The 22,055-nt window shown below is 44.3% G+C and overlaps 1 long non-coding RNA gene across 1 annotated transcript; it reads left to right on the forward strand.

Annotated features, from left to right (window-relative positions):
* The first annotated feature begins 1,228 nt into the window (after window positions 1-1,228).
* On the forward strand, window positions 1,229-16,607 carry LOC121003502. Its single transcript, XR_005779490.1, has 3 exons — window positions 1,229-1,239; window positions 8,976-8,983; window positions 16,047-16,607. It is a non-coding gene; the product is annotated as an uncharacterized LOC121003502 (long non-coding RNA).
* The last annotated feature ends 5,448 nt before the right edge of the window (window positions 16,608-22,055 follow it).

The raw sequence follows: 22,055 nt of genomic DNA on the forward strand, positions 1-22,055 counted from the left end.
AGTTACACAGTTAGAAAAACAGTTAACCCTTTGTGACAAAATGACTCAATATTTTTTAATAAAGGCCAATTGAAAATATGATTTTAGCCAAAAATTAGTAAAATGCAATCACAAACAAAAATTGCCTCCAAAGGTGTACATAGCCTTTAATATTTGTCCAGTATTGACATTTGATTCAGTTAACTTTATTTACTACTACACAGGTTTTTTTTGCACATTCAGTACATAAGCTTATCTTCTTGGTCCCTCTACTTTACTGATTTGCCTTATCTTTGGTTCTGTATTACACACTTCACTCCATGCCCTCTCTCTGCTTGATTTGTCCACAACTTATACATACTGGGGGTCACTTATCAAAGACTTTATGCAGGTCTTTTGTAGCCCCTGTGCTGCCAGAGGCTGCCACATCATAAATTAGGCACAAATACAGCAGTCAGTGTCTCTGGATTGAAAACTACTCGCGCCTCTGATTCAAGTAGTTTTCACTCCTCTTTTACACCTGTTTTCAGGCATAAATATTAGTAAATTTAAAGGTGCCAATGTCTCCACCATACCTCCACCACTCCCAAGTGGCAAGGACAGTATAAAAATGCCTGTTCAACTAAATTTTGTCGCATGAGCATTAAAAAAGTCACACAACAGGGTCAAAAACTGGAGTAAGCTTCTTAATAAATGACCCACATTCTTTTAATACTCACAAGGAGGGTGTTTTGCCCCTAACAGCCAACCAGATTGATCTTTTCAGTCTCCAAAGGAGCACTGAAAAATGAAAAGTGGAATTTGATTGGTTGCTATAGGCAACTAAGCCAGTTTTCCCTTGCACCAGTTTGATAAATCTTATCCTATGTTCCTACTTTTTACTAGCTCTTCCTTATATCTTGTACAGACTCCTTTCTTTCCCTGTAGTTTTTGAGTGTTAAAGGCTCTTCACACGAGCCGAGAATTCTAAAGATAATCTCATTCAGGGGAATGCTTGTTAGCGATTAACTGGCAATGTAAATGTACCGACAATTACCCGATGAACGAGCGAAAACACTTGAAAAGTGATGCATAAACAGCGATCTGCTGTGCTGGAATAATGATGTTCTATTGGAGAAGGATTTCTGAATCATCACTTGTCCCCATAAAGTGGAAGTGATTGAGTGTCTGACAGTGATCGGGAATGTCTGCTTCCTTCCCGATCATCTGTCAGATAATTGGTTTGTGTAAACAGACCCTAAGACAGCATCATGCTTAAATGTTTTACCATAGTTGTCCTGCTTTGGATATTTTTTGTTTTTAAAAATATATATTCATACTTGCTCCTCCTATTGGATATCTCACATAGTTACATACCTCCCAATTTTTTGGACATTCATTGTGTGAAAGATCAATTTTTCCTGCATACCTATACACTTCAATCGTTTTCTCTTATGAAATAGCTCAAAAATGATCTGAATATAGAAATTCTAATTGCATAATATGCACATGAGAACCAGCCAAACACTTTCTGGATCAATATTGTAAATGCAATAATGAAAATCTATATGTCAGATCAAAAAGAATGACTTGGGTCAAAAATAGGGACTGTCCCTCCATAAGAGAGACACTTGGGAGGTCTGTATTTATGGCATGTGCATTTACTATTTTGGAAACTTCTTTATGTGTATTTAGTAAAGTGACAAGTGACTTTGCATGAACTTTCTGGACAGTGCTTGGAATTTGTTTATTTATCAGCCCCTGCAAGAAGTATATTACCATGTATTCAAGTTCAAGTTAATTCATCATGCACAAGGCAATACATGGTATAACGTGCAATGAAATGTTTTGACAACATTCCATTACAATAACATACCTCCCAACCGTCCTTGATCCAGCGGGACAGTCCCAAATTTTGGTGGCTATCCCGTGACAGCGGAGGTATGTCCTGCTTTCTGTTTTCCATAGGATGCAGAGACAGTTGCTTGTAATGGTGACGCAGAGAACCGTTCGCTCCCTGCTCCACCATTCAGTCCAGCTGCTGGTCTGTGCAGGCTAGGAGTCAACCTCTGCTTCTCCTACACAGACCAGCAGCATGATATGTATCCTGCCCAGTGGAGTGCTAAGGGGGGGGGGGGGGGCAGGGATGCTGTTCACCCCGGGTGCCCGCTGTCATGGGGGTGCCAGAGCCCAGAAGCAATGAGCGCTTCCATCAATACAGATGTAATTGCTCATTGCTGGAGTGCCGGGAGCTGCAGTCCTGTCAGTCAGCTCCCTGCGCTCTGTCTCTCTCGCACTGATGAAGCAGCGAGACTTCTCCCTGTTCCACTATTCAGCCTGCAGACACAGATGGCACAGGTCGTCCTGTGTGGAAGGATCCTGCAGCCTGGGAATCTGACTAAGCTCCTCCCACACAGGGCTGCAGAGCGATCTGTGTCTGCAGGGGAAAGCTGGATCTGAGCTTCAGGAATGGGAAAAGGTGAGTAGTTACTGTGTTTTTGGTTTTTAACACAGAGAGGGGACACAGAGGGCTTTACTACTGTGAAGGGTGCACAATAGGCATTACTACTATGGAGGGGGCACAGAGGGCATTACTACTACAAAGGGAGCACAGAAGGCATTGCTACTACAAAGGAGACACAGAGTGCAATACTACTACAAAGGAGTACAGAGGGCACTACTACTACAAAGGGGCACAGAGGGCATTACTACTATAAAGGGGCACAGAGGGCATTACTACTATAAAGGAGGTACAAAGGGCATTACTACTATGAAGGGGGCACAATGGGCATTACTACTGTGAAGGGGGCACACAGGGCATTACTCCTGTGAAGGGGTGGGCATAACTGTTATGGGGCACAGAGTGGGCATTATTACTGTGAAGGGGACACCATGGGCATTACTACTGTGAAGGGGCACAGAGGGCATTACTACTGTTATGGGGGCACAGTGAGGGCATAACTACTCTGAAGGGGCAGAGAGAGGGCATTACAAATGTGAAGGGAGCACAGATAGGGCATTACTTCTGTGAAAGGGGCACAAAGAGGGCATTGCAACTGTGAAGGGGGCACAGATAGTGCATTACTACTGTGAAAGGGGCACAGAGAGGGCATAACTACTGTGAAGGGGGCACAATAAAGGGATAAGTACTTTAAGGGGGTAAAATTTGGGCATAACTACTGTGAAAGTTGTACAGTGAGGGCATAAATACTGTGAGGCGGCACAGTGTGGGCATAACTACTGTGAGGGGGCACAATATGGGCATAACTACCGTGAGGGGGCACATATCTAGACAAAACTACTATGAAGGTTGTACAATGAGGGCAATACTACTGTGAGGGGGTACAATTTTTTTTAAATATTGAAGGGGGGGGGGCCAGAGAAAGGACCCACCCCGGGTGCCAAACACCCTAGGCATGCAACTGATCCTGCCTTCTGCTGCTGGGGAGCACAAATCATCGGAGGATCTAGTTGAGTATTTACAGTTTTTTTTTTATTCCTGTGAAGGGAGCACATATCTGGGCATAGCTGTTATAAAGGGGGGGGGGGGGCACATATCTGGCCATAATTACTGTGAAAGGGACACATATCTGGTCATAACTGCTGTGAAGGGGGCACACATGTGGTCATAGCTACTGTAAAGAGGGCATATATCTGTCCATCACTACTGTGAAGGGGTACATATCTGATCATAACTACTGTGAAGGGGCACATAGCTGGTCATAACTACTGTGAAGGGGGCACATATCTGGCCATAACTATTGTGAAGGGAGCACATGTGGGTATAGCTATTTTAAAGGGACGCATCTGGTCATAACTACTGTAAGAGGACACATCTAGGCATAATTACTGTGAAGGGGGCACATGTAGTCATAACTTGTGAAGGGGGCACATCTGGGCATAACTATTGTGAAGGGGCATATATCTGGGCATAACTACTGTGTAGGAGGCATGTGGGCATAGTTATTGTGAAGGGGCACATCTGGGCATAACTATTGTGAAGGGGCACATATCTGGTCATAACTACTGTGTAGGAGGCATGTGGGCATAGTTATTGTGAAGGGGCACATCTGGGCATAACTATTGTGAAGGGGCACATATCTGGTCAAAACTACTGTGTAGGAGGCACATGTGGGCATTACTAATGTAAGGGGCACAGTGTGGGTGCTACTACTGTGAACTGGCACAATGTGGGCATAACTTCTGTGTGGCAGCCTAAAAGGGGTACTGGGTGGGATTGGGTGTATATAGTTATGTTTTGGGCAGAGTTAGAGGTGTGGCCTAGTATGAAAAAAAATTACAGTGGCGCGCCACACATATTGTCCCTCTTTATACTTTTCAAAAGTTGAGAGGTATGCAATAAAAGAGAAAGAAATAATAGATGCAGTAACAAAACATTAAAACATTCACAATGTAATACAGATATCCAAGGCAAGATATATACACTCACCTAAAGAATTATTAGGAACACCTGTTTTATTTCTCATTAAAGCAATTATCTAGTCAACCAATTACATGGCAGTTGCTTCAATGCATTTAGGGGTGTGGTCCTGGTCAAGACAATCTCCTGAACTCCAAACTGAATGTCAGAATGGGAAAGAAAGGTGATTTATGCAATTTTGAGCGTGGCATGGTTGTTGGTGCCAGACGGGCCGGTCTGAGTATTTCACAATCTGCTCAGTTACTGGGATTTTCACGCACAACCATTTCTAGGGTTTACAAAGAATGGTGTGAAAAGGGAAAAACATCCAGTATGCGGCAGTCCTGTGGGCAAAAATGCCTTGTGGATGCTAGAAGTCAGAGGAGAATGGGCCGACTGATTCAAGCTGATAGAAGAGCAACGTTGACTGAAATAACCACTCGTTACAACCAAGGTATGCAGCAAAGCATTTGTGAAGCCACAACACGCACAACCTTGAGGCGGATGGGCTACAACAGCAGAAGACCCCACCGGGTACCACTCATCTCCACTACAAATAGGAAAAAGAGGCTACAATTTGCACGAGCTCACCAAAATTGGACTGTTGAAGACTGGAAAAATGTTGCCTGGTCTGATGAGTCTCGATTTCTGTTGAGACATTCAAATGGTAGAGTCCGAATTTGGCGTAAACAGAATGAGAACATGTATCCATCCTCTGATGGCTACTTCCAGCAGGATAATGCACTATGTCACAAAGTTCGAATCATTTCAAATTGGTTTCTTGAACATGACAATGAGTTCACTGTACTAAAATGGCCCCCACAGTCACCAGATCTCAACCCAATAGAGCATCTTTGGGATGTGGTGGAACGGGAGTTTCGTGCCCTGGATGTGCATCCCTCAAATCTCCATCAACTGCAAGATGCTATCCTATCAATATGGGCCAACATTTCTAAAGAATGCTATCAGCACCTTGTTGAATCAATGCCACGTAGAATTAAGGCAGTTCTGAAGGCAAAAGGGGGTCCAACACCGTATTAGTATGGTGTTCCTAATAATTCTTTAGGTGAGTGTACAGTATATATACACTGCTCAAAAAAATAAAGGGAACACTTAAACAACACAATGTAACTCCAAGTCAATCACACTGTGAAATCAAACAAATCAGACAACAGGTGGAAATTATAGGCAATTAGCAAGACCCCCCAATAAAGGAGTGGTTCTGTGTCACGGATGGTGTACAGGAAACAAGACAATACCATATAAACAATGTCTCTCTGGATCCACAACTAAGGAACAAAGGGAGACCCCTGCAATAGACCTGCCGCTCTCCCTCACTGCTCAGCCTATGCGAACACCCCAAAGGTGGATGGCCGCATATCCACGTTCCTCGGCTATCTATTACCTGAAGACCCTACAATAGTGAAGGGACACGACCACCGGCTCCCTACACTGACACGGAGGGAGTCAGGGTCACCTGGATCCAGAAAAGACAAAATCATAAATACATAAACAGCACTTATCTTGCAGACGAATGACGACTGACGACTGGGAACAGGGAACTGGGAACTGGGAACAGCATGCACACACACTCCAGGAAGTTGTATCAGCCGCACACTACTGCATTATGGGGAGGAACTTAAAGGGTAGCGATCAGTCTAACTGCATGACAGCTGAGATAGACTAACGAGATGAGAAACTAAACCAAAACAAAGAAATTCAAGGAGAAGGATCTGAGAAGCTCCTGTGAGCGCTTCTCAGCTGTCTGGCTGTGACAGTACCCCTCCCTCTAGGAGTGGACTCCGGACACTCAGGGCCCACCTTCTCAGGATGGGACCTATGGAAAGCCCTGATGAGACGAGAGGCCTTAATGTCCGTCACTGGGACCCACATCCTCTCCTCAGGACCATAACCCTCCCAATGAACGAGGTACTGGAGGGAACCGCGGACAAGACGAGAATCCACAATCCTAGAGACCTGAAATTCAAGATTTCCATCAACCATAATCGGAGGAGGAGGCAAAGGCGAGGGTACAATAGGTTGAACATAAGGTTTCAATAAGGACTTATGAAAAACATTATGGATCTTCCAAGTCTGAGGAAGATCAAGACGGTAGGCAACAGGATTGATGACAGACAGGATCTTGTAAGGCCCAATAAACCTAGGACCCAACTTCCAGGAGGGAACCTTCAATTTAATATTCTTGGTAGACAACCACACCAGATCACCAACATTCAGGTCCGGACCAGGCACACGTCTCTTATCCGCCACACGCTTATATCTCTCACTCATGCTCTTTAGATTATCCTGAATCTTTTGCCAAATAGATGACAAAGACATAGAAACATAGAAACATAGAAACATAGAAACATAGAATGTGTCGGCAGATAAGAACCATTTGGCCCATCTAGTCTGCCCAATATACTGAATACTATGGATAGCCCCCGGCCCTATCTTATATGAAGGATGGCCTTATGCCTATCCCATGCATGCTTAAACCCCTTCACTGTATTTGCAGCTACCACTTCTGCAGGAAGGCTATTCCATGCATCCACTACTCTCTCAGTAAAGTAATACTTCCTTATATTACTTTTAAACCTTTGCCCCTCTAATTTAAAACTGTGTCCTCTTGTGGTAGTTTTTCTTCTTTTAAATATGCTCTCTTCCTTTACCGAGTTGATTCCCTTTATGTATTTAAAAGTTTCTATCATATCCCCTCTGTCTCTTCTTTCTTCCAAGCTATACATATTAAGGTCCTTTAACCTTTCCCGGTAAGTTTTATCCTGCAATCCATGTACTAGTTTAGTAGCTCTTCTCTGAACTCTCTCTAGAGTATCTATATCCTTCTGGAGATATGGCCTCCAGTACTGCGCACAATACTCCAAGTGAGGTCTCACCAGTGTTCTGTACAGCGGCATAAGCACTTCACTCTTTCTACTGCTTATACCTCTCCCTATACATCCAAGCATTCTGCTGGCATTTCGTGCTGCTCTATTACATTGTCTTCCCACCTTTAAGTCTTCTGAAATAATTACTCCTAAATCCCTTTCCTCAGATACTGAGGTCAGGACTGTGTCAAATATTCTATATTCTGCCCTTGGGTTTTTACGCCCCAGGTGCATTATCTTGCACTTATCCACATTAAATTTCAGTTTCCAGAGTTCTGACCATTCTTCTAGTTTTCCTAAATTCTTTTCCATTTGGCGTTTCCCTCCAGGAACATCAACCGTGTTACATATCTTTGTGTCATCAGCAAAAAGACAAACCTTACCAGCGAGGCCTTTTGCAATATCACTTATGAAGATATTAAACAAAATCGGTCCCAGTACAGATCCCTGTGGAACCCCACTGGTAACATTACCTTGTTTTGAATGTTCTCCATTGACTACAACCCTCTGTTGTCTGTCACTCAGCCACTGCCTAATCCACTCAACAATATGGGAGTCCATGCTCAATGACTGCAGTTTATTGATAAGTCTTCTATGTGGGACAGTGTCAAAAGCCTTACTAAAATCTAGATATGCGATGTCTACTGCACCTCCACCGTCTATTATTTTATTCACCCAGTCAAAAAAATCTATAAGATTTGTTTGACATGATCTCCCTGAAGTAAACCCATGTTGTTTTTCATCTTGCAATCCATGGGATTTTAGATGTTCCACAATCCTATCCTTTAATAGGGTTTCCATTAATTTGCCTACTATTGATGTCAGACTCACTGGTCTATAGTTGCTCGATTCCTCCCTACTACCTTTCTTGTGAATGGGCACGACATTTGCCAATTTCCAATCTTCCGGGACGACTCCTGTTACTAATGATTGGTTAAATAAATCTGTTAACGGTTTTGCCAGCTCACCACTAAGCTCTTTTAATAATTTTGGGTGTATCTCATCAGGCCCCTGTGACTTATCTGTCTTCACCTTAGACAGCAAACTTAGAACATCTTCCTCTGTAAAGATACATGCATCAAACGATTTAATAGTCATTCTTTCTAGTGGAGGTCCTTCTCCTTTTTCTTTTGTAAAAACTGAACAGAAGTATTCATTAAGGCAGTCGGCTAGCCCTTTATTCTCTTCTACATACCTTCCGTCCTTTGTTTTTAATTTAGTTATTCCTTGTTTTAATTTCCTTTTTTCATTTATATATCTGAAGAATGTCTTATCCCCTTTTTTCATAGACTGAGCTAGTTTTTCTTCTGCCTGCGCTTTAGAAGTTCTTATAACTTGCTTGGCCTCTCTCTGCCTAATCTTGTAGATTTCCTTATCTTCATTGCTCTGGGTTTTTTTATAATTACAAAATGCTAGCTTTTTATTTTTAATGATTTGGGCCACTTCTGCTGAGTACCACATTGGTCTCCTCCTTTTTTTGCTTTTACTGACGAGTCTAATGCAATTTTCTGTTGCCTTCAATAATGCACCTTTTAAGTAGTCCCATTTCTCCTGGACTCCATGTAATCCGTTCCAGTCTGATAAGGACTCATTTATGACTAATTTCATTTTTGAAAAGTCTGTTTTTCTAAAATCTAAAACTTTTGTTTTTGTGTGGTGGGACTCTTTCACAGTTCTTATATTAAACCACACTGACTGGTGATCACTAGATCCCAAGGTTTCGCCTACAATGACATCATATACCGAATCCCCGTTTGTGAATACCAAATCCAAAATGGCCTCCCTCCGGGTTGGCTCCTCAACCACTTGTTGTAGAGATAACCCCAGTAGGGAATTTAGAATATCTGTACTCCTGGTAGAACTTGCTATTTTGGTTTTCCAGTTTATATCTGGAAGATTGAAATCTCCCATAATGATAACTTCTCCTTTCATTGTCATTTTAGCTATTTCTTCAACTAGTAGATCATCTAGTTCTTTAACTTGACCAGGTGGTCTATATATCACACCTACACGAGTTACTGCATGGTTAGCAAACTGCAACGTAACCCAAACTGACTCTATGTTGGCCTCACCAACTTGTATTAGGTTAGATTTAATGCTATCTTTCACATACAGGGCCACTCCTCCTCCTTTCTTGCCTTCTCTGTCTCTTCTGTATAAAGAGTACCCTGGTATGGTTATGTCCCAGTCATTTCTTTCATTAAACCATGTCTCCGTAACAGCCACTAAATCTACATTCTCAGATGCCATTATTGACCCAAGTTCATTGATTTTTTTACCTAAACTGCGAGCATTTGTAGACAGGACTTTGAGCTTATCATTTCTTAACCTCAGTGCTTCTGGCCTGTTCTGGCATTGTTTCGGGGGGCAATTGGACTCTTTTATTTTCACTCTTTTGCCCCCCCTTCCTAGTTTAAATACTCTTTCGCAAATTCTTGGAGTTGTTCACTAAGTACATTTGTTCCTTTGAGAGAAAGATGCAAACCATCTTTTTTGTACAGTTCCTTTCTATTCCAAGTAGAGCTATCATGAGAAACAAAGCCAAATCCTTGCTCTTGACACCATTTACCAAGCCATATGTTGAACTCCTTTATGCGCCTCTGCCTATCATTCTGAACATTATGCACAGGCAGAACTTCAGAAAATGAAATGGTGGATGCAAAATCCTGTACGTCATTACCAAGTGTGATAAAAGATTTTTTCACCTCTGACACTTCATTGCAAGCCAGGTCATTTGTCCCTAGATGGACAAGAACATCCACGTCCCCTTCCTGCTTTGCTTGCTTAACAGTATTAATAATACGTCTTCTATCTCTTCTAGCAGTAGCCCCAGGGAGACATCTCACAAAACCATTTTCTTTAAGCTCCACACTTCTTATGATTGAATCACCCAGCAACAGCTGCATCCTTTGAGACTTCACTTTATCTTTTTTGTTGCATACATTAGACATAGGAGTCGATGGTTTCTCACCCTCTGTGCTTGAGTCCATATCCATGTTGTCCTTACATTCTGAGAGTGCTGCAAATGAATTATGGAGAACCACCGACTGTGGGACATGTCTTCTATTCACCACTCTAAGACTTCCAGAACCTACATTAACCCATCTGCCATTTCTGGGGGTCCTCTGTGGCAGTGGCATTGCAGCAGTCCTAGCTGGAGTTTGTTTAACAGATAATTTAAATATTTCAGCTTTCAAAAATGCAATTTCCTGCTGCAGTAAGGAGAACTGTCTACAGATCTGACAGCATCCGAATCTCCAAAGAGTGGAACATGAAATAAATGCACAACAATTCCTGCACTGAACCAAGTCTGCCATTTTAAAGAGGAGAAAAAAATAAAAAAATAAAAAAATAAATTTGTAACTTTAAATCAAACAAATCTTACCTTTTTTTTTTTGTATTGTTTCCACCTTCCAGCCTACCTCCTGACTATCTCCTGCAATATCTCTTTACTAGTACTTAATGTAGTACTTGAAGCTAGTACTTTCAGCTAATGAGTCTGTCTCTATATATACACACACTCCTTCCCAAACTCCTCCCCCAGCAACAAAGACGAGGAGAATCTGTCCTCATCAGGCAAACCAGAAGAGCCCTCTCCCGAGAAAGTCCCAAACTGCGGATGGAACCCATATGCACCAAAAAATGGTGACTTATCAGAGGACTCCTGACGACGGTTATTTAAAGCAAACTCAGCAAGGGACAAAAAAGAACACCAATCCTCCTGATTCTCCGCCACAAAACAGCGCAGATATGTCTCCAGATTCTGATTGACGCGCTCTGTCTGGCCATTCGACTGCGGATGGAAAGCAGAAGAGAATGACAACCGAACCCCCAAGCGAGAACAGAAAGCCTTCCAGAATCTGGAAACAAACTGCGTGCCCCTATCAGAGACTATGTCTGAAGGAATCCCATGCAATTTGACAATGTGGTCAATAAATGCCTGCGCCAGCGTCTTAGCATTGGGCAAACCAGGAAAAGGGATAAAATGCACCATTTTGCTAAAACGGTCCACCACCACCAGAATCACAGACTTCCCCGAGGAACGAGGCAAGTCCGTTATGAAGTCCATGGACAGATGTGTCCAAGGACGGGAAGGAATGGGCAAAGGAAGGAGAGGGCCTGATGGCCGTGAATGAGGGACCTTGGCACGAGCGCAAGTCTCGCAAGCTGCCACAAAACCCTCAACCGACTTACGAAGCGCAGGCCACCAGAATCTCCGAGCGATGAGATCCAGTGTGGCTCTTGCCCCCGGGTGCCCAGCAAGGACCGTGTCGTGGTGTTCTTTAAAAATCTTGTGTCTCAAAGCGAGAGGCACAAACAACCTCCCAGGAGGACAAAGATCAGGAGCTTCTGACTGGGCTGCCTGCACCTCTGCCTCCAATTCAGGAAAAAGAGCAGAGACCACCACACCTTCAGCCAAAATGGGACCCGGGTTCTTCAAAATTCCCACCTCCCGGAAAACAACGTGACAGGGCATCTGCCTTCACATTCTTAACCCCAGGGCGGAACGTAACAACAAAATTAAACCTTGAAAAGAACAAAGACCATCTGGCCTGTCTCGGGTTCAGACGCTTGGCTGACTCCAAGTAGGCCAGATTTTTATGGTCAGTAAACACGGTAATAGGGTGTCTGGCTCCCTCTAGCCAATGGCGCCATTCCTCAAAAGCCAACTTGATGGCCAACAATTCCCTATCTCCCACATCATAATTTCTCTCTGCGGAGGACAGTTTCTTTGAGAAAAAGGCACACGGTTGCCATTTGGCAGGAGAGGAACCCTGAGACAAGACCGCACCCACCCCTACCTCAGAAGCATCAACCTCAACTATGAAGGGTAACGAAATATCAGGTTGTACTAGGATGGGAGCGGAAGCAAAACTCTCCTTGATATTAGAAAAGGCCTTACGCGCCTCTACCGACCAGGAAGAAAAATCTACCCCCTTTCTGGTCATATCAGTGAGTGGTTTAACAACAGAGGAATAATTCAAAATAAATTTCCTGTAATAATTGGCAAAGCCCAAAAAACGCATCAGCGCCTTCTGATTCTCAGGAAGCTCCCACTCAAGCACAGCGCGGACCTTCTCGGGGTCCATGCGAAAACCAGAAGCGGAGATAAGAAACCCCAGAAATTGAATTTCTGGAACCGCAAACACACATTTTTCCAGTTTCGCGTATAATTTATTCTCCCGCAGGATGAGCAAGACCTGACGTAAGTGTTCCTTATGAGTCTTGAAATCAGGAGAAAAAATCAAAATGTCATCCAAATACACTAATACAAATTTTCCTATTAAATGATAAAAAATGCTGTTGACGAAATGCTGAAAAACGGCTGGGGCATTCATCAAACCAAAAGGCATAACCAAATTCTCAAAATGGCCCTCAGGGGTATTGAAAGCCGTCTTCCATTCGTCTCCTTCTCTGACCCTAACCAGGTTGTATGCCCCTCTTAGGTCTAATTTGGAAAAGACTTTAGCCCCAACAACCTGGTTAAACAGGTCCGGGATCAGAGGAAGCGGATAAGGATCACGAATAGTGATACTGTTCAGCTCCCTGAAATCCAGACAAGGTCTTAAAGAACCATCTTTTTTCTTAACAAAGAAAAAACCAGCGGCAACAGGTGACTTCGAGGGTCGTATGTGTCCTTTTCTCAGACTCTCAGAGATATAAGCCCGCATAGCGACCCTCTCAGGTTGGAAGAGATTGTATAAACGAGATTTAGGCAGCTTGGCGCCTGGGATGAGATTAATAGGGCAATCATACTCCCTGTGCGGAGGCAAACCCTGAACTCCACTCTCAGAGAAGACATCCAAAAATTCAGAGAGGAAAGGTGGTACAGTCTTAGTAGAAACCTCAGAAACAGATGTTATGAGGCAATTCTCTCTGCAAAAGTTACTCCAACCATTTATTTGCCTCGCTTGCCAATCAATGGTGGGGTTATGTTTAGTGAGCCAGGGTAGCCCCAACACTAGAGGAGTAGGCAAACCGCTAAGGACGAAACATGACACATCCTCAACATGAGCATCACTCACAATTAAACGGATATTGTGAACTATGCCCTTTAATGATTTCTGAGAAAGTGGAGCTGAATCAATAGCAAAAACAGGAATATCCTTTCCCAAAGTGCATACCTGGAAACCATGAGTTATTGCAAATTGATTATGAATGAGGTTGACAGCTGCTCCACTATCCACAAAAATCTCACAAAAAATGCTCTTGCTCTCTAGCGCCACCCTAGCAGGTAGGACAAAACGGGAACTACAAGCAAACGGAAAACCTTCAATTTCCGCCTCAACCCTGCCAATAGTAACAGACGGAACATTTTTAAAAGATTTTTTCCTTTTTGTCTCTTCATTACTCCCAGAAAACTCCTTGAATCTCCTAGAGGGACAAACCTTTGCCAGATGATTTATACCTCCACAACAAAAACAAACCCTCCCCTGCGGGCTGAATCTTCTATTGTCAGAGGCAATCAACCCCAGCTGCATGGACTCCTGCTCAGAAGGGGCTGACAGCGACTGAGACCCCTGTGCACAGAATGAGACCGCTGCACTGTCCCGGGACTGAGTATGACAGGAAGGAGAGATCTCTCCTCTCTCTCTAAGACGCCTGTCAATACGAACAGCCTGAGACATAGCAGAATCCAAGGAGGTAGGTCTTTCATGAAAGGCAAATGCATCTTTCAATCCCTCTGAAAGACCATAGCAAAATTGACTTCGGAGTGCAGCATCATTCCAACCCGTATCTGCTGCCCATCTCCGAAATTCTGAACAGTATATCTCTGCGGATTGTTTACCCTGGCATAACAGACGTAGTCTAGACTCAGCCAGAGCAATACGATCCGGATCATCATATATCTGACCCAGGGCTAAAAAGAATTCATCCACTGAACGAAGGGGCCGTGCCCCCTCCGGTAGCGAAAAGGCCCAGGACTGAGCGTTACCCCTGAGCAGCGATATAATGATCCCCACCCTCCGTTCTTCATCACCAGAAGAATGGGGAAGAAGGCGAAAATGGAGTTTGCAAGCCTCTCTAAAACGCACAAAATTCTCACTACCCCCGAAGAACGTATCCGGGAGCGAGATCTTAGGCTCAGCACAAACTCCATGAACGCAAGCTGAACCGGTTACTTGAAACTGAGAAAAAGTCTTACGGAGATCAGCTACCTCCAAAGAAAGACCCTGAAAGCGTTCAGCCAAAAGTTAAACCGGATCCATGCTTGAGACGGTTTTGGCGGCTGATAATGTCACGGATGGTGTACAGGAAACAAGACAATACCATATAAACAATGTCTCTCTGGATCCACAACTAAGGAACAAAGGGAGACCCCTGCAATAGACCTGCCGCTCTCCCTCACTGCTCAGCCTATGCGAACACCCCAAAGGTGGATGGCCGCATATCCACGTTCCTCGGCTATCTATTACCTGAAGACCCTACAATAGTGAAGGGACACGACCACCGGCTCCCTACACTGACACAGAGGGAGTCAGGGTCACCTGGATCCAGAAAAGACAAAATCATAAATACATAAACAGCACTTATCTTGCAGACGAATGACGACTGACGACTGGGAACAGGGTACTGGGAACTGGGAACAGCATGCACACACACTCCAGGAAGTTGTATCAGCCGCACACTACTGCATTATGGGGAGGAACTTAAAGGGTAGCGATCAGTCTAACTGCATGACAGCTGAGATAGACTAACGAGATGAGAAACTAAACCAAAACAAAGAAATTCAAGGAGGAGGATCTGAGAAGCTCCTTTGAGCGCTTCTCAGCTGTCTGGCTGTGACATTCTGCAGGTGGTGACCACAGACCACTTCTCAGTTCCTATGCTTCCTGGCTGATGTTTTGGTCACTTTTGAATGCTGGCGGTGCTTTCACTCTAGTGGTAGCATGAGACGGAGTCTACAACCCACACAAGTGGCTCAGGAAGTGCAGCTTATCCAGGATGGCACATCAATGCGAGCTGTGGTAAGAAGGTTTGCTGTGTCTCTCAGCGTAGTGTCCAGAGCATGGAGGCGCTACCAGGAGACAGGCCAGTACATCAGGAGACGTGGAGGAGGCCGTAGGAGGGCAACAACCCAGCAGCAGGACCGCTACCTCCGCCTTTGTGCAAGGAGGAACAGGAGGAGCACTGCCAGAGCCCTGCAAAATGACCTCCAGCAGGCCACAAATGTGCATGTGTCTGCTCAAATGGTCAGAAACAGACTCCATGAGGGTGATATGAGGGCCCGACGTCCACAAGTGGGGGTTGTGCTTACAGCCCAACACCGTGCAGGACGTTTGGCATTTGCCAGAGAACACCAAGATTGGCAAATTCGCCACTGGCACCCTGTGCTCTTCACAGATGAAAGCAGGTTCACACTGAGCACATGTGACAGACGTGACAGAGTCTTGAGACGCCATGGAGAACGTTCTGCTGCCTGCAACATCCTCCAGCATGACCGGTTTGGCATTGGGTCAGTAATGGTGTGGGGTGGCATTTCTTTGGAGGGCCGCACAGCCCTCCATGTGCTCGCCAGAGGTAGCCTGACTGCCATTAGGTACCGAGATGAGATCCTCAGACCCCTTGTGAGACCATATGCTGGTGCGGTTGGCCCTGGGTTCCTCCTAATGCAAGACAATGCTAGACCTCATGTGGCTGGAGTGTGTCAGCAGTTCCTGCAAGACGAAGGCATTGATGCTATGGACTGGCCCGCCCGTTCCCCAGACCTGAATACAATTGAGCACATCTGGGACATCATGTCTCGCTCTATCCACCAACGTCACGTTGCACCACAGACTGCCAAAAAGGGCCCCCGACAAATGACTTTCTCTACTGTCAGGAAGGGCACCTTTTCTTGTTTAAGCTGCATTCACTGCTCCAGTATAATAAAAGGTCCTTATATTTCACACCCACATAGTGGGGAACAAATTCCTGTAAAGGGCCACTTTACGTGTAATAGTTCCTTTATTATATATCTATTGAAATGTCCGTGTGAACTCTGCTACGTAGGGGAAACTACAATGCGCATGAAGGATCGATTTGCGAAACATAAATCGACCATTCGCAACGAAAATTTATTATTACCGATTCCTTTGCATTTTTCACAACAGAAACATAACGTGTCCCAGCTTAGGTTTCAAATCATTGAGGAGGTACTACCGCCTCGAAGGGGAGGAAATAGGGTGGAGTTATTATTGAAACGTGAAGCCTATTTGATTCACCGCCTACAAACGATGACACCCAAGGGGTTGAATCGTGAGTACGCGGTGAGTAGTTTTCTATGAGCATATATAAGAATTATCTATTGCGATTAATTATGCTTTTACATTCGTATAGGTAATCATTTTTTGTTTCTATATTCTCTATGTGTTTCCACAGTGTAACTGAAATTTAGCGATCCTCGATGATACAGAAGGATCGCATTTATTTTCTTTCCTTTGGAAGTTAGTAAATACACCTTTGGTTGCCTTGCCAACATGACGCCAGAATCAGATGACTCGAAAGCCTCTATCACAGCGGTTCTCAACCTAGGGGTCGCGACCCCTTTGGGGGTCGATCGGCCCTTTCCGGGGGGTCGCCTGAGGCTTCCTATTGTGGGTCGCCCGCACAACGGCAGCGACCCCTTATCCTTGCGCACAGGAAGTGATGTCCTATCACTGCCTGTGCTTGAAGGAGCCTGACGTCTGGACGGGTAAGTCGGGCCGCCTGTCTGCTGAGGTCCGGGTTTTTACGTTAATGACACTGCCGCTGAGCACCACTGCCACCAATGATTTAATTGAGCCTGGCTGAGCCTGGCTAATTTTATTTTAATTATTTGGCTGAGCAAGGCTTAATTTATTTGGGGGGACATGAAGCACCGCTGATTTATTTATTTGGGGGACCCTGAGCACCATTGATTTATTTATTTGGGGGACCCTGAGCACCATTGATTTATTTATTTGGGGGACCCTGAGCACCATTAATTTATTTATTTGCGGGAGACCTGAAGCCCCGCTGATTTATTTGTTTGGGGGGGACTTGAAGCACCACTGATTTATACACCATGCTTCAATACAAAATTTCATTTATTTGTAATTAGAAATAAATATTTGACAATATATAACATTTTGTCTTTGTGATTAATTATTCTGCTTTAATTATGTTCAATTTGCAGCAATAAAAATACATCCTGCATATCAGATATTTACATTACAATTCATAACAGTAGCAAAATTAGTTATGACGTAGCAAGGAAAAAAATGTAATGGTTGGGGGTCACCACAACATGAGGAACTGTATTAAGGGGTCACGGCTTTAGAAAGGTTGAGAACCACTGCTCTATCACGTGATGAGGGGCGGGCTATTTAAACATATGTTGATGTTCATTTCATTGCCACTTGCTGTTTGCATGAGTTTGACAAAGGCACTTGCATGTGCCGAAACGCGCGTCGCCTCTATCCAAGAGTGGCGAATAAAACACTGATGATTATACCGCAAGGAGTGCCGGTTCTTTCTTTCAATTAAGTACCTGGGGAACACCCGCGGACCGTGCACCCACAGCAGCAGTGCCGCCCGACATCCATTTTCAAGCACCACAGACTGTCCAGGAGTTGGCAGATGCTTTAGTCCAGGTCTGGGAGGAGATCCCTCAGGAGACCGTCCGCCACCTCATCAGGAGCATGCACAGGCGTTGTAGGGAGGTCATACAGGCACGTGGAGGCCACACACACTACTGAGCTTCATTTTGACTTGTTTTAAGGACATTACATCAAAATTGTATCAGCCTGTAGTGTGTTTTTCCACTTTAATTTGGAGTGTGACTCCAAATCCAGACCTCCATGGGTTGAAAAATTTGATTTCCATTTTTTTTTTATTTTTGTGTGATTTTGTTGTCAGCACATTCAACTATGTAAAGAACAAAGTATTTCAGAAGAATATTTAATTAATTAAGATCTAGGATGTGTTATTTCTGTGTTCCCTTTATTTTTTTGAGCAGTGTATATGTCATGTATATAGTATTTATACATGACATATACACTGCTCAAAAAAATAAAGGGAACACAAAAATAACACATGCTAGATCTGAATTAATTAAATATTATTTTGAAATACTTTGTTCTTTACATAGTTGAATGTGCTGACAACAAAATCACACAAAAATTAAAAATGGAAATCAAATTTTTCAACCCATGGAGGTCTGGATTTGGAGTCACACTCAAAATTAAAGTGGAAAAACACACTACAGGCTGATCCAACTTTGATGTAATGTCCTTAAAACAAGTCAAAATGAGGCTCAGTAGTGTGTGTGGCCTCCACTTGCCTGTATGACCTCCCTACAACGCCTGTGCATGCTCCTGATGAGGTGGCAGACGGTCTCCTGAGGGATCTCCTCCCAGACCTGGACTAAATCATCTGCCAACTCCTGGACAGTCTGTGGTGCAACGTGACGTTGGTGGATAGAGCGAGACATGATGTCCCAGATGTACTCAATTGGATTCAGGTCTGGGGAACGGGCGGGCCAGTCCATAGCATCAATGCCTTCGTCTTGCAGGAACTGCTGACACACTTCAGCCACATAAGGTCTAGCATTGTCTTGCATTAGGAGGAACCCACGGCCAACCGCACCAGCATATGGTCTCACAAGGGGTCTGAGGATCTTATCTCGGTACCGAATGGCAGTCAGGCTACCTCTGGCGAGCACATGGAGGGCTGTGCGGCCCTCCAAAGAAGTGCCACCCCACACCATTACTGACCCAATGCCAAACCGGTCATGCTGGAGGATGTTGCAGGCAGCAGAACGTTCTCCACGGCGTCTCCAGACTCTGTCACATGTGCTCAGTGTGAACCTGCTTTCACCTGTGAAGAGCACAGGGTGCCAGTGGCGAATTTGCCAATCTTGGTGTTCTCTGGCAAATGCCAAACGTTCTGCACGGTGTTGGGCTGTAAGCACAACCCCCACCTGTGGACGTTGGGCCCTCATATCACCCTCATGGAGTCTGTTTCTGACCGTTTGAGCAGACACATGCACATTTGTGGCCTGCTGGAGGTCATTTTGCAGGGCTCTGGCAGTGCTCCTCCTGTTCCTCCTTGCACAAAGGCGGAGGTAGCGGTCCTGCTGCTGGGTTGTTGCCCTCCTACGGCCTCCTCCACGTCTCCTGATGTACTGGCCTGTCTCCTGGTAGCGCCTCCATGCTCTGGACACTACTCTGACAGACACAGCAAACCTTCTTGCCACAGCTCGCATTGATGTGCCATCCTGGATAAGCTGCACTACCTGAGCCACTTGTGTGGGTTGTAGACTCCTTCTCATGCTACCACTAGAGTGAAAGCACCGCCAGCATTTAAAAGTGACCAAAACATCAGCCAGGAAGCATAGGAACTGAGAAGTGGTCTGTGATCACCACCTGCAGAACCACTTCTTTATTGGGGGTGTCTTGCTAATTGCCTATAATTTCCACCTGTTGTCTATCCCATTTTCACAACAGCATGTGAAATTGATTGTCACTCAGTGTTGCTTCCTAAGTGGACAGTTTGATTTCACAGAAGTGTGATTGACTTGGAGTTACATTGTGTTGTTTAAGTGTTCCCTTTATTTTTTTGAGCAGTGTATATGCCAGCTGAAGTAAAAAAAATACTGTATATAAAAACAGACAAGGAATGAGAAACCTGATAAATCATTTGAGTAGACTCAAATGGGCCAGAGTTATCATTGGCTCAAGTCAAAATAATGGAGTGAAAAAGTCGTAAATTTTTGTAAAACCGCTTACTGATGGATAAACTGCTACCGTCAAACCACATTTATCACAGTATTAAAGGACCATTAATAAATCTGACTTAGCCAAAAGTGACTTTGGACATATGTAAAAGTGGAGTAAGATGTAAGTGTAATGATAAATCTGGCCCAATTGGTGTTTGTGTGCAATGATTGTGCTAAACGATACAGATTCATTTATTTATCTATTTATTTATTTTTATCACTGAATAAAAAACCTACATACTACCTAATTCATCATCCGAATTTCTTGCCGGAAGAAACTGTTCCTTATTCTCCTGGTGTTAGCTTCCAAGATGCAGTAATATTTCCCAGACTGCACGAGACTAAGCAAACCATTATTTGCATGTCTGAGGTCCCACTCCTCTGCCAGTCACCTCTGGTATGTGGCATATCCAACATACCTAACCTTTAGCTTCCCCTACATCTGCCTTTGGGGGACAGTTGGGAGGCCCCCATAAACCTTAGGTCAGGGGTCTCAAACTCGGTTGGATATATTGGCTGCACATAGAAACAATTTCCACTTGACAGGCTGCATTCATTTCAAATACAATATAGATATACACACAGGGTGAAGTGCAGTACTCACAGCCCACACAGGATCCCCGACCTTCTGTATTATAGGTGTGTAATATCCATATACAGCAGATACATGTGTCACACTCACCGCCCCTAAGCTTTACGCCTGAGAATGACGTCAAGAGTTCCCCCAGCTGTGAGAACAGTGGAATGAGAGAAGTATCACTTTTTTGTCACATTCTAATCAGTTTTCAAAAATAATATTCACATGGCTGGACAACCTCTTCTTAATACAAACCCCACATGAGACCCCACAATTAATACAACCCCCCCCCCCCCCCCACTAGATTGTAAAATTAATACAGACCCTAAAACTCATACAGACCTCCAGACAGACCCCAAAGTACATACATACTCCAACAGGAGTGTAACTATAATTCTTAGGCCCCTTTCACACGGGCGAGTATTCTGCGCGGATGCGATGCGTGAGTTGAACGCATTGCACCCGCACTGAATCCCGACCCATTCATTTCTATGGGGCTGTTCACATGAGTGGTGATTTTCAAGCATCACTTGTGCGTTTGCGTGAAAATCGCAGCATGCTCCTCTTTGTGCGTTTTTCACTTAACGCAGGCCCCATAGAAATGAATGGGGTTGCGTGAACATCGCAAGCATACGCAAGCAAGTGCGGATGCGGTGTGATTTTCACGCACGGTTGCTAGGAGACGATCGGGATGGAGACCCGATCATTATTATTTTCCCTTATAACATGGTTATAAGGGAAAATAATAGCATTCTGAATACAGAATGCATAGTAAAATAGCGCTGGAGGGGTTAAAAATTTTTTTAAAAAAATTAACTCACCTTAGTCTACTTGATCGCGCTGCCCGACTTCTCGTCTGTCTCCTTTGCTGAACAGGACCTGTGGTGAGCATTCATTGCAGGAACAGGACCTGTGGTGACGTCACTCCGGTCATCACATGATCCATCACATGATCTTTTACCATGGTGATGGATCATGTGATGGATCATGTGATGACCGGAGTGACGTAACCACAGGTCCTGTTCCTGCAATAAATGCTCACCACAGGTCCAGTTCAGCAAAGGAGACAGACGAGAAGCCGGGCAGCGCAATCAAGTGGACTAAGGTGAGTTTAATTTTAATTTTAAATTTTTTAACCCCTCCAGCGCTATTTTACTATGCATTCTGTATTCAGAATGCTATTATTTTCCCTTATAACCATGTCATAAGGGAAAATAATACAATCTACAGAACACCGATCCCAAGCCCGAACTTCTGTGAAGAAGTTCGGGTTTGGGTACCAAACACGCGCAATTTTTCTCATGCGAGTGCAATATGCATTACAATGTTTTGCACTCGCGCGGAAAAATCGTGCGTGTTCCCGCAATGCACCCGCACATTTTCCCGCAACGTCCGTGTGAAAGAGGCCTTATAGCCTCATAGCAAAATAAGATGGGGCCCCATCATCACCTGATGTAAGAAAATTAACAGCAGCATAAATAGCAATAATTA

The sequence above is a fragment of the Bufo bufo genome, chromosome 6 (genome assembly GCF_905171765.1).
Source record: "Bufo bufo chromosome 6, aBufBuf1.1, whole genome shotgun sequence".
NCBI lineage: Eukaryota > Metazoa > Chordata > Amphibia > Anura > Bufonidae > Bufo > Bufo bufo.